Raw genomic sequence first — 12,859 nt, 5'->3', positions numbered from 1 at the left:
ATATATTTTTTTCTGGGGAAGCAAAAGGATTTAGCGATGCCATTCACATAAGGCAAGGCCTTAGAGGATGTTAATACAATCTCTGGTATGGTCTTCCATGTAAAACCTTGATTTTCTAGCTAATATTTAATTACAGCTTTTAGCCTTTTACAAGTTTTGAAGAGGCATAATCAATCCCATACTCTTCAGCTACATTAGTACAATAAAGAATATGCCTTATTTCCAACCTGAAAACATCTAGTTTCAAATTCCACTGAATCTTGCTTTACATGTCTGCTAATGAGCTTTTTTCTCCTTGCACGGACAGTTATAGTCTGATACAATCAACTCTTGACACTCCCTGATAAGCAGCTCAACCTACTCACTTTACCTCACTGCGCAATACAGTTTCCAGATGCCTAATTATTTTTACAGCTTTTTTTTTTTCCCTGAGTCCTTTCCAATTTGTCAGCATCTCTTTTCATGCACAGACACCAGAACTGGACAGTAGTCCAGCAATGGCTCTGTACTGCCATATATAGAGACAACACTGCCTCACAGCTTTTACTTAGCCAAAAAAATCACAATGGGGAGCTCACATTCAGCCTGCTAGGCTGATAATAAATTACCCAAGCATAAAGATCTCTGAAATTGTGGTGCCTAGTGAGCTCAGTAGCTCTGAATACCAGAAGCAAACTACGGTGCCCAATATTTAGCCACCACTTGGTCGACAGAACCCAAGCATCACCTGTGTCCTGTATTCTTTCAGGGGTCTATGCAAAATGGTGTCCCTCATTCTAAGCCTCGGTCCTCACATAAGAAAATCTCCTTTCACATTAAGCTTGCTGGAAGTTTCAGTAGACCTTTTAGCCTCTTTTCCAAAAGTATTATAGCTGGCTTGTGCGCTGATACAAAGAGGGCAGATGCAGCTGTATTAAGTATCTGGATTCAGAAACTGTAATGGATGTGAAGGATAGACCAGTCAGGTAACTCCAGATAGAGTACTGACACTATGAAGTGCCCAGCATCTACACCCTCTTCCCTGCAGCATCTTCCTTCCTACCTTTGAGATATATTTTCAGCATTCCAGTTTTATTGTGGTCATTTAGATCACTCATGTCATCAGCACTAAGCTCATAGGAAGAAGCATTTCCTCTGCCTCACGGCTGAACTACATCTCTGTCCACGGTAAAACAGGTATGGCTCCCTAACATTTACCTGAAGCTACAGTTCCTGCTTAATTACAAAAGTACCGCCAAGCAGCAAAGAAAAAATCGTTTGATGTGTTTCTAAACCCAGAACGCTGGTGACAAAAGGGGTACTGTGCAGTGGGATTTCTGCGGAGGCACTTGTGACAGAGCCGCAGACCTATCTTCGGTGCCTGGAGACTCCTACTCACCGAAATTCAACGAGGATCAAAAAATAATTTGAAAAAGGGGGCCCATAAACACACACAAGGGAGGCTTTGGGGCAGGATGCGGATCACTGCGGGCTGCCCAGCCACAGCGCTCAGACCAGCCACCTCGGCGGCCTCCTCCTGAGCAAAGGGACGCGGAGAAGGCGCCCGGGGCAACCGAAGCGTCCCCTCAACTGGACCCGGCTCAAGCCTGACGGCCGGCAAGCCGCCAAGCGACAGCTCCCCGCCGCGCCGGGCGGAGCACCGCCACACGGGCTGCCGGCGTCCCCTCAGCCGAGCGGCGGCGGGCTCTCCCGACACGACACCCGTTCAAGCCCCGGCCGCACACCGGGGCCGCCGACCGCACGAGCCAGCGGGGCCGAGCTGAGCGCGGCGGGACCGGGGGGAGCGACCGGGGGGCTCCTGGCAGCGGGCTGGGCTGGGCGGGGAGCGGCGGCCGGGGGTCGCCGCCTCCCCGCTCCCACCCCCGGGCACCCCCCGGGCTCCCACCCCCTCGCCGTGGGGCCAGGGCCGCCCAGCGCCCGCCGGCCCTGACGGCCGGCCCGCCGGTGGTACGAGCGGTTGCTACGGCAATGGGGAGAGGAGAGGAGGGGAGGGAGGGGCGGAAGGGAAGGGGGTCAGGCACCCGAATGCCGTCGCAGGTATCGGGGCTGGGGATCAGCAGTGCCCCCCGGGCTGGGCGGGCAGGAAAGGAGCGGGGCCGGGGGCAGGTAGGAGGGACGGGACGGCTCTTTCTGCCCGGGGAGTGAGGAGAAAGCGGAGCGAGAAGCACACACACACACCCGGCCCCGCCGGGATCCCCTGTCAGTGTCGTCCTGGGGGCAAGAGATACAAAGAGGCAAGGAGAGCACGCCCGGGGCTCGAGAAGCGTGTGTAAGTGTGTGTGTGTGTGTGTGTACACGCATAGTCCAACGCGTCCACACAGGCGTGTTGCACACGCGTCCGCGCACACAAACCCTTCACAAGACCTACTTAGCGGGAAGTACTGGCGTTGAAGCAAGCTGGAGGTCACCAGACACGCATCCCTCAAAGCAAATTCACAAGGGAAAGGAATGAAAAGAAAAAAAAAAATTTAGAAAAAAAGAAAGGAGAGAGGAGAGGGAGGAAAAAAAAAAAAAGAGAGCCCTCCTCCCTAGGGAGACGGGAGGGAAGAGTCTGGTTGCTGCGGTGGAGCTGATCCTAAAGTTAACTTTCAGCAGCCCATTTCCAGACAGCAGCGCTGAATCTATTTGGATAAAACGCGTGTGACCCAGACACTTGGCGTTTGGCCCAAACGCGTTGCACCGGCAGCCCAAATAAAAACAAGAGTCTGACTCTCTCCCTCCCTCTCTCTCTCTCCTCTTGTACAACAATGAAAGAAATTAGCGAAGACAAAACCCGCACACACACCGCCGGGCAGCGAGAGCCCACTTACCTCCCCCCACCAAACAATGTCCCTTTGAACCCCGGGCCGCTGCGCAGGCAGACGTACTCCGATTTAAAAAAAAAAAAAAAAAAAAGGGAAAATAAAAAAGGAAAAAAAAGCGCGGCTCCGCGGGGTTAAGAGTCTGGCAATTCCCAGGCGGCCCGAAGTAAATCAAAACCACACGCTTCCATCTTCCTGACGAGCCCGGCGAGCGGCGGGGCTGCGGGACGGCGCTGAGCCGAGCCGAGCCGAGCCCAGCCCGGGCTCCTGCGCCCCGGCACGGCCCCGGCACGGCCCCGGCACGGGCTCCGGCCGCCCCAAACGCCGGGCTGCCCGGGCTGCGAGCAGCCCCGAGCTGTCCTGGGCTGCGGAGGGAGGGAGGGAAGGAGGGACGGGACGGGACGGAGAGGGGGGGGGGGTTGCTGCTGCTTTGGTCTGCATCTGTTTTTTGGTTCGGGGATCTGTTTTGTTGTTGTTTTTCCTCTTCTTCCCCCGTCTACCGACGGTTTAGTATGGAAGTCGGAGAAGATGGAAAAAAGGGAGTAGTAGTGGAAAAAAAGTTGCACGGCTCGAGACCGTAGTGCATAAATCGCTGCTCGTCTCGGTCGAAAAATCCTCGCACCCCCTTCCCCCATCCTCAAAGGTTTCTCTCTGAAATTACTCCAAATCCACCTCGCCTAATGCAAGATAAAGCTCCCCCCGCTCCCCAAAGCCCTGCACGCACCATTACTCGGGACACGAGAAAAGCAAAAGTTTCATTGAATAGCGCGAAATCTTCCTTACCGTTCTCATCTTCAATTTCTGATATAAAGTAAGTTTCAAACAATAGAGATTGCACAGGACGGTTCCCGTATTCCTCTCTGCTTTTCCCCTCTGAGCAAGCAACCACCGGGGTTATATTCTCCAACACAATCAAATTCTCTAGCCTTCCTAAAAGGGGTTTTTTAGAAAACGGACCGACTTGGCAGGAGGAAGGATGCCATCAATTCACCCAACCTATCACCCTGCACATTTTGTCTTTCCAACGAGGAGCGGGGGGGGTGGAGGTGGAGGGGGGGAGGAAGGAAGGAAAAACAGGCTTATATTGGGGTGGGGGTGGGTGCCCTCCTCTCGAGCAGCCTCCTCTGTGCAAAATACCATGTGAATACCGTGAGTGGGGGGGGGCGGGGGGAGACAGCGCGAAGGGGGAGGGAGCGGGGGAGGAGGGAGGAGGAGGAGAAGAAGGAGGAGGAGGAGGAGAGCGGGGGGGGAGGCAGGCAGAGCAGGAAGGACTCGGGAAAGCTCGGCTGAAGTAGCCCCAGACCTCCTCTCGCTGCCGGCCCCCGGCCAAGCCGAGCGCGGCGGCGGCGGGGAGCCTTTGGCAGCCTCGCCCGGGGGACGGCGCGGAGCACGCTGACGTCAGCCTGCAGATGTGCCCCGGCTCCGGCGCCGCGCCCGCGCATGCGCGCCGCGTCACGTGGCGGCGAGGGGGGGGAGCGGGGGTACAGTCGGGGTAACGAGAAACGGCCGGACGTTGTGGGGGGGGTGAGGGGACGTTAACGGGTCGGCCGCCCCCCGTGTGGTGAGGCGAGGGGGGAGCCCGCAGCCCGGCCGCGCGGTGGGCACCCGGTCGGCGGCGGGCAGGGCCGGCCTCCTGCATGTCCATCCTCTCTGCGCAGAGGCGCGGGGGTTGCCGGCGGAGGTCTGCCGCCGGTCCCCGGCCCGTTTTTTTCTGTGGGCTTCCTTCGAAATAACCGCAATAAACAACCAGTCGCTTGTAGAGGAGGGCGAGCGGGCGGCCGGCTGGCAGACCACCGCGTAGCGCTTTCGCTTTCGCTTGCCGCGAGGAGCCCGGTGGCACGGGGGAAGGCGCTGAGGGGACGGAGAGCCGGGCAGCCCCCGGTAGCCAAAAAAAAAAAAAAAAAATGGAGAAAAGGGTCCTCCTGAATCTCAGGTTTCAGGCTCTTTGCTAACACGTTTCCCAAACGGTGCCTGTGCGCTCGTTTCGGTCCCGTGCCGAGGCAGGATGCGTGTGATCCCTCCGGTGACCCTACAGCGCTCGGCCGAGCCGTGCGGGCACCGCTGGGGCTGCCCCAGACCCAGCGCCAGGCTGCGTGGCGGAATTGCATTTCTACGCATAACCGGGTGAATTTTCTTTCAACAGTCAGTCCGACGGAATAAGCGCAAGCCGCTGCGCAGGCACTCGCGTCTGTCACCAGCCCCGCTGACATTCCCCTCCGGGTTCAGTCAGCCCTTACCACCAGCCCCTCGCGCAGCCGTTAGGCGCGTTAGGGCTTTGCGAAATGGAGAGGACGTTAATTAACGGCCGGCAAGGCGCTGGGGGCAGCCGCTCTGCGTGGCGGCGGCGGGACTCGAACCCGGGTCCCCCGACTCGGACCCGTGCGGCGGAGCTGCGCCCCGTGAGGCGTTGCTCGGGCAGATGGCGCCATCTCGCGCCGGCCGGGGGGCCTCCGCCGCGGCGGCTGCTGCTTGGGCCGGCGCCCCCAGTCGTGTGCCCCCCTTAAACCCTCGCCTGTGATGGTTCTCGTCATTTATAAGGCGATCGCACTCAGATACCTTAGCCACACCGCGCGTCTCGACGCAGCGGTCTGGTGGACAGCCGGTCGAGTCTCTTATTGACAGGACGCACGGAGAGTTTTTCCCCCGTCCTCCATCGGGACCAAAAATAACGTTTTGGACAGAGAAGCACGTGGGCCAGTTGCCTCCTGCGATGTGGGAGACCTGCCTGCGGATCAGGACCTTCCTCAGTTAAAGTGGGGAATGCTGCCTGGCAGCTGGCAGGGGACTCTTCTGGTGGGGGGGGACCGGGCTCCCACTGCCTGGAGCTGATCCGCGGCCCATGACTGATTAAATACTCATCAAGCTAAAAAGAAAGACAGCTCAGCACTGTCTGGCTAGGGCACTTAGGCGGGTTCAACTCCCTGCTCTAAATCAAGCGAAGCAAAGATTTGGGCTCTGCAAAACCCAGCTGCTTGCTCAGACCAACAAGTTATTTATTCCCTGTCCCAGACAACTAAATTTTCTTGCCTACACCCACTGCTGGAGCTGAGGAAATGTTTCCAATAGCAATTTTGTCAAAACTGGTATATTACCAGGAAAAGCTTTGGCTCCAGTTAAAAATTTCCTGACCATCTATAATTAGAATTTCTGACAGAATTCCCAATACATTTTGACTTACCTGTTTTGCTTTTTGCATATTTTTTTATTTCAGTGAACCTGGTTTAGATAAAAATAGTGAGCTTATTTGATGACTTTTATTTTTGTCTCATCAGCCTGAATAATATCCATATGTTTTTGATTATCAGAAACTTTTTGAAAAAGTAACTCGCACAGAAAGTCGTATGCAGATTCTTAGTATTTTTTCTTTGCTGGAAGTAGAAGTCTTTCTCAAACTGTCAAACAGCAGAGATAGGAACTCTACTATGAATTCTGATAATAGGTGCGAGCCATTCTGTGTCTCAAAGGCTCTGGAAGGGATTACAGATTTATGGAGCACAGAGGATATTACTCCGTGTCTTACTGTGTTTGTTAGTCTTTGCTGACCAGGGAAGTAGCTAGCTAAAGCACTGAGCACCCTCAACTCTACTTTAGGCCTTCAAATCCTTTAGCATGTCAGTCAACAGCTGATAAGATTGGCAAGCACACTTCTTTGTTTAAATAAGTATTTACATTAAACTTCAATTTAACATTGCTAGATATACTCAGAGGTATTTGGGGTGGATTCCAGGAATCTTGCTGTTAACTCTAATAAATATGGAAGAGAAAGCTACAAGTTTTTGGTGCGCAGTGTAGTTCTGTAAGATGAGATTCTCATTCCCTATACGCTTGGATAGACACGCTTGAAAATACATGTTTTCTCCAACATGTATCTTCATCTGGTCACTGAAGACTCAAGTGTCATAACCTATCATGTTCAGAAATATCGCAGCAGTGCTTGGGGAGAGAATAATCTTTTTTTTTTTAATTTAGTATAACAGAATAAATGACACCAGTTCTGTAATGACCCATTCCTGATCTGGTAAATTCCATGTAAGGAATCAGAAAATAATTCTCTTACTATTCCTTTGTCAGGGCTGGAAAAAACTGGAGTGTGGCTTTTAGAACATACAGAAAATCTGTCAGATTTCTCATTTGTTTGCTTTTCTCCTCAGTATGGCTACCTCCTACCTCAAATTAGATTACAAGTCTCCTCCAGAGCTGGACAGCAAGCTAGTGCTGCCTTTGGAGAAGCTAATAGGACAATATTGACAACCTACATATGTTCCCATTGTATTGTACATAACTTCTACCACCATGTAAATATGCTCACACAAGTAGATGAGCTCATACATCATCCACGCTCCCTAATCTAGACATATCCATAAGCTAGCATACTTTTTAATTGAATAACTTCAGATGGCTTTCTTAATTCAACTGTGATTGAAAAAGTCTTGATGTGTGAGGTGGAGTAGGTGACATACTTGCTAAAATATAGTTGATCACACAGTCAAAAAAAAAAAAAAGTGCACAATAACCTTGCATTTACCTGTGCTATGTGTCCTGTGGCTTATCTGTGCTTGTGGGGAGAAAAGCAGTACATAAGGGCTTCATGTACGTAAGGGCTTCATTTTCGGTCCCCTGAACTAAAAGATCAGAGGGTTGCTTGAAGGTAATGATGCTACTGAGACCCAGTATCTTTCACTGGCATTTCCTCGTAAAAAGCCTGAATTTAGATTGCTTACAAATCTCATCTTCCTTAGCAGGAAGAGGTGTTCAGCCCAATAACAATCACTCTCCATGCAAGAGAGGTAAAGGCTATTGTGCCTGGCACGCTGTATTTCAGTGTGCCAAGAAAAGAGAGAATGCATATCAAAGTGTCCTTTCAACTGGAAAAATGCACCCCTTTTGAGCTGAGCTGTCCTTGATGGCCCTCTAAAACAAAATTCACAGCAATTAATTTTGTTTCAAGTATGGTCTTGAGGATCCTTCTGCCCAGCAATGCGGATGTTGCCAAGAATGTCTTCATTTAAATATGAAGAACCTCACTAAAGGCAAGAACCATCCTTTTCTAGGATGCTCCCTGGGAGCAGCTGTTTGTGTTATGCTGATATGGGGCTTACCGTCACCAGAGCCTTCTTAATTCTACAAGAACCCGTGAACCTGAACAACCCGATTATTTTAGTGTAAGATTTGGAAATAAAACTGGAAAACTCAGTTCATGTAAGCTTGGCATCCCCCAAAAGGTCCTGGACAGCTTCCTCCCTGACAGAACGCAAGTGAGGCAGAGCAGAGAGAAGATCAGAAGATGTGAATGTGGTGAGGGTACACTCAGGGCTTTCTCAAAACATGGAGGGGGTGGGCAGCGGGAGGGGTATGATTAACTCTCTCTATAGTAAACCTGAAAAGAAGCTCAAGCTGATTAGGGAATCTGTTTAGCAGAATGCATATTTGCTTCAAATTTTCCAGACAAATAGATGGGCCTGATCCTATTCCTGATACAATTAAAGTAGAAAGCACAGAAAAAAAAAAAAAAAAAGCAGCTCTACAAAAGAACAGGAATTGCAGTTAGCAGAAAAGAACACAGAACTCAGATAAGAGAGTTGTTTTCTTTCAAAGACAGAGTATATTTTTCCATTTTGTCTCTTTCCAGCTTTCCGCATCAAGAGAGAGATACCAAAAAGATTAGCCTGGTAGGCATAAACGGTTTGTTAAAGAGAGCATTTTCCAGCTATACACATAATAATTTTTCTATGTATATATTTTATTGTTCTGTTATTTTCCTATTTCCAGATAAAATTGTTCATAAAATCGTAACAATCTGTGAGAATTACAAAGAACAAAGTTGAGACAAATTGTACAATGTGTGGACAATGTATATGGAAAATCTCTATGGAAAAATCAGGTAAATGGTATTCCTCAAAGATTAATGTATACAGAAACATATATAAGCTATGCATAAATTCTTAGCAAAAATGCAAGGATTCAGTTACTTTGATTTTAGAATGAAAAACCTGGAACTAACTCACAAGACTTGGCTATCAGCATGCAGAGCACTGCAGCGTTTTGCAGTCTGGCACTCAGCTCTAGGAATGACAGCCCATGCAGAACTAGGCACCTTGGTCTAAGAAGCTGGGTGATTTGTTTCGTTTCTGAACTGGAGGATGGTTACAGAACTCATACTGACAAGCATCGCGGACTGCTCATTTAGCATCTGCTGAAATATGTGGTGATTCTCCATTTCTTGGTACACTTTGTATAAAAGCATGGACACATACACTAATGTCCGAGATTGTAAAACTGGATTGTGAAATGAGCATGGATTTATTTTGAATGGAAAGAATTGGACTTTCCATATTCCTGGACGGTATAGCTGGAAAAGATTTATTAAAGACTCTAGAGCATACAGTGCATACTGCTTTGGACACAGATTACAGTTTTTGTCTAATTTAGATAGCTTTCTGGCATTCATTCTACCATAGCATCTTGTAACAGTTTATAAATTGAGCTACCTTTAATAAAAGCTGTTAAGCCAATGGTTCAAGGAAGAATTGAAAACAAGGGTTAATACACACCTCTGTTCTGGTAACTCTTGGGTATCCCCCCAAAAATGCAAAGACAAATTGTGAACACAGTAAGATGTTAGGTGAACATAGTAAGTATCCTTTCCATTTCTTTCTTCCTACCTCACAAGTAACTTCTATGTTCATTTTCATATAGGATTATCACAACACTGACATTTCCTTGATTAGTGAGGACTGTTATTCTTGGAGGGTGTTATTACAGCCCCCTTAAAAAGTCCACCATTTCGCTTTTACATCTTATTTAGGTTTGGCTGGCTTTGTGTGAAGGTGGTTTTCACAGCAGCAAGGGCTCTGACCTCCAAAAGCAAACGATTTTTGGGTGTGACTCCCTAAGCAGATGAATTTTAGGTATGGCCCAGTAGCCATTTTTATGTTAAGAACACTCTTCAGCTTCTTCAGTACAAATTTTAAGTAGCTGAATTTAAAAGAACTTTCCATCAGTTTTCAAAGGAGTCCACTGGTGTTATCGGGCATCCACTGCGCTGTTGGACTTCACACTGAGGCAGCCAAGGAACATCCATATATTGTGTTTTGCTGCTCTGCCGTAACAGCAGTGATTTCACATGAAAGAGCACTAATAAAAACATCCCCCCAAAAGAACAAAATAAGTCCCCCAAAAGAACAGTTACTCTCTCCCCTATAGTGACCACAACCATTTGTTAAATGAACCTGTCAAAACCCGTGGCTACCTATAAAAAATCTGAGAGCAAAAGCAAATACCATGATGGTTAAAAATGTATATTAAACTTTGATAGGACTTAGTGCTATGAATCTTCTAATATTCCTCTAAATATTCTTGAAATGCTTTCAGTCTTACATGTGTCTTGAATTTTTATTTTGTAAAAGCTTACTGTTGTGTTTTAAAGCTAAAACTAAAATAAAGAACTTTCAATAGAAGCTCAGAGTTCACAACGTAAGTTTTCCAGCATCTGAAAAATGTCTTCTTCGTATTTTGGTGACAAATCAGCCATGAATTAAAAACACAAAAATAAAATTTGGTTCTGAGAAGTCAAGAGCTTATATTTCTTAGTTACAAGTCTATCTGCAATATACAATCTGTGAATTGAAATATGGCCTGGGTTTAGCATACTTTTATTCCTGTTATAGCCATTAAGTGATGATTTGCAATGAAAGGCAAGTTATACCAAAAAAGGATGAGTTCCAGTTGTTCTAAAAAAACTTTCAGAAAACTACTTTGATGCAAATATTATGGTTCAACAGGCTTGCACAGTATATACTGTAGTTCTGCATTCTAACATGAAATAACCATGAGACTATCCAGAGATAAGATGTTGGTTTGTGGTTATTCACAGATGTTTGAGGGCAAAGGAGGAGGGAAAAGCAACTTGTTCCTGTGTTTGTACTTACATGGTGAGCCAAGATCAAAAGCAGCCTTATCCTCCATCTGGTCATCTCCGGAAACTCTGAGTTGGATTCAAGCTGATTATAGCAGCAACCTTCTGCACTCCTGAAAGAGTAACTTCTCCAATGCTTCTCTTCTTTTTTTTTTTTTATTCCTTCTTTTTTTTTTTAACAAACAAACGAACAAAAAACAAACAAGCAATATATAAATAAATAAATAAAAATAAAAATGCTGTGTTCCCACAATGCCTGAAACTCCATCAGTGGTACTAAGGTCTATGTATTATTTTCATAAACTTTGTATTTAAGAGTATATCAAGATACTTGTCAGACAAAATGAAAATATTCAAAGCAAATGGAGTAATAGCTAAAGAAGTCTACATGCTTGAAGAAAATGCTAAACATTTGTTTTCAGCCCATTGCATTCACAACTGCAACTATAATCCAGCACAGATCTGCACAATTTCATACACAGATCAGGTTATCTAGCAATAAATTGAGTAAGTTCTTATATAAATTATTGCATGAGCAGTTTTCTGCATAGATTTGATTTTATACTTAACACAACTCTTCCAGTGCAGCCACTCTGTATAAAGTTCAGCCAACTTTAAGCACCTACAGCTATCTTGACTTAACAGCACATTTAGGAGGGCAATCAAGCTTACACACTGAGAGCAAACACAGATATCCCACCTGAAAGCATTTATCTATGGTGATACAACCAGTTGGCATTTGCTAAGAGATCAAATGAGGCTGCAAGGGACTTCAGTGCAATGAAGCATTTGTCACTCTATAATGTAAGGATCTATATAAATCATTTAACTAACTTTGTGCAACATCGCGCCCTCAGTTCAGCCAGTACAATTTTTATATCGGGCCCATGTACCTTTTAGTAAATGAATGTAAATGAGGTAATTTACAGTTACTTCCACCCCTGTAAGACTGCCTATTTCCCTAGCCTGGGCTCATAACTTTATGAAAATACCGACTTGGACCCAATGCTCCTTGTGGATCCCTCCCAACTCTGTGATTCTGTGATTCTCTGACACCGTTAATCACCTGGGGTTACAGCCCGGCCATTGAAAGTCCACACAGAGTGTTTTTATTTCTCGTTTTCGAATAGCTGGCCCGGGTACCATTCTCTCTCTCTGTCCCCCGTTACAATGTCTGACTTTCAGAGGTGAGGAACAGAATTGGGATTCTCTCTGAATAAGGCTGGGGGAGGGAGCGGGCTAACCTTTGCTCTCTGTTTTACCCCAGATTTTCGGCTTTGCACATGAATGGATACCCTTCTATTGAGGCCTTTCTGTTGGGGGATGAAACAAATTAACTGCGAAAGAATACCACGGAATTCACTTTGTGCACTATCTCTGCAAAGTTTTTTTTTTTCTTTTTTATTTTTTTAAGACCCCATGGAAAAAAAAAAATCAGAAGCTTGAAATATCTTGTGCAAAACTTTCAGAATAGACGGGGCAGCCCAGCATTCCTCACAGTCGGCTCTACAGTAAAACTGCACACAAATCTCTTACCAACTACACACTTTCTTACCAAAGATGGAGTGTAAAATAAGTTGCTATAATTCTTCTGAAGTCCATCTGTGGTTATGAAGATAAAATGTTTTGCGCTTGTTTGTTTAATCGCTGCTGCCCTCTAAGGACAGAGACTAGGTGCCTTTTTTCTTTCTTACTTCCTTTCTTTAGTTCAGTAATTTGGGGAGTTTAACAAAATATGCATAATGTGCAGAAAAAGATTTTTTTCATCGTGAGGACAGAACTCTGGATGACAAAATGCCCGCACTCTCTATAAGTACAATTATATGATATGATTGTTTTTCTCTAAGAGCCTTATTATGGTCGTGTTGTTAAACATTACACACGTTCTAGTAAATGTGCCTGGGTGGACTTGTTGCTACCAATGTCTTCTGCCCCCTTGCTAGCATTTAGGACTTTAAACATCTCAGAACTTTTTCCAGGTGTTTCATCTACGTGTTTCATCTTGTATGATTCAATATGAAAAGCTTTGTAACTTCCATAAAATAATGTTTTGCTATTGCAAAAATATTTTTGTCTTGTCTTGTGGTTAGTTTAAACTCAGATCCCTAGCATTTCTCGTCTTTGTTTTCAAATAAGCAATTTC

General features: G+C 46.6%; 1 protein-coding gene and 1 long non-coding RNA gene across 7 annotated transcripts in view; one reads left to right on the top strand and one right to left on the bottom strand.

The window, feature by feature from the left end:
• ADAMTS6 (ADAM metallopeptidase with thrombospondin type 1 motif 6) overlaps nt 1-3,873 on the bottom strand; it is a 158,354-nt gene extending 154,481 nt beyond the window's left edge. For 3 of the 5 annotated variants that reach the window (XR_014576938.1, XM_083818288.1, XM_083818287.1), the window contains exon 1: nt 3,585-3,873. The gene's annotated coding sequence lies outside the window, so the exon portion shown is untranslated. The remainder of the gene's footprint in view (nt 1-3,584) is intronic. The other 2 variants (XM_083818286.1, XM_083818289.1) reach the window with 1 other exon arrangement.
• A 231-nt stretch (nt 3,874-4,104) lies between these two features.
• Nucleotides 4,105-12,119, top strand: LOC310889961. 2 transcript variants are annotated; one of them, XR_014576939.1, is made up of 4 exons: nt 4,105-8,096; nt 8,571-8,682; nt 10,675-11,903; nt 11,984-12,119. It is a non-coding gene; the product is annotated as an uncharacterized lncRNA (long non-coding RNA). The 2 variants fall into 2 exon arrangements; XR_014576940.1 differs by lacking the exon at nt 11,984-12,119 and adding an exon at nt 8,431-8,470 and having other exon boundaries at nt 4,122-8,096; nt 10,675-10,809.
• Nucleotides 12,120-12,859: the final 740 nt, after the last annotated feature.

The sequence above is a fragment of the Anser anser genome (assembly GCF_964211835.1).
Source record: "Anser anser genome assembly, chromosome: Z".
Taxonomy (NCBI): Eukaryota; Metazoa; Chordata; class Aves; order Anseriformes; family Anatidae; genus Anser; species Anser anser.
Note: the sequence above shows the minus strand (reverse complement) of the source record. Positions and strands in the feature narration are given on the sequence as shown.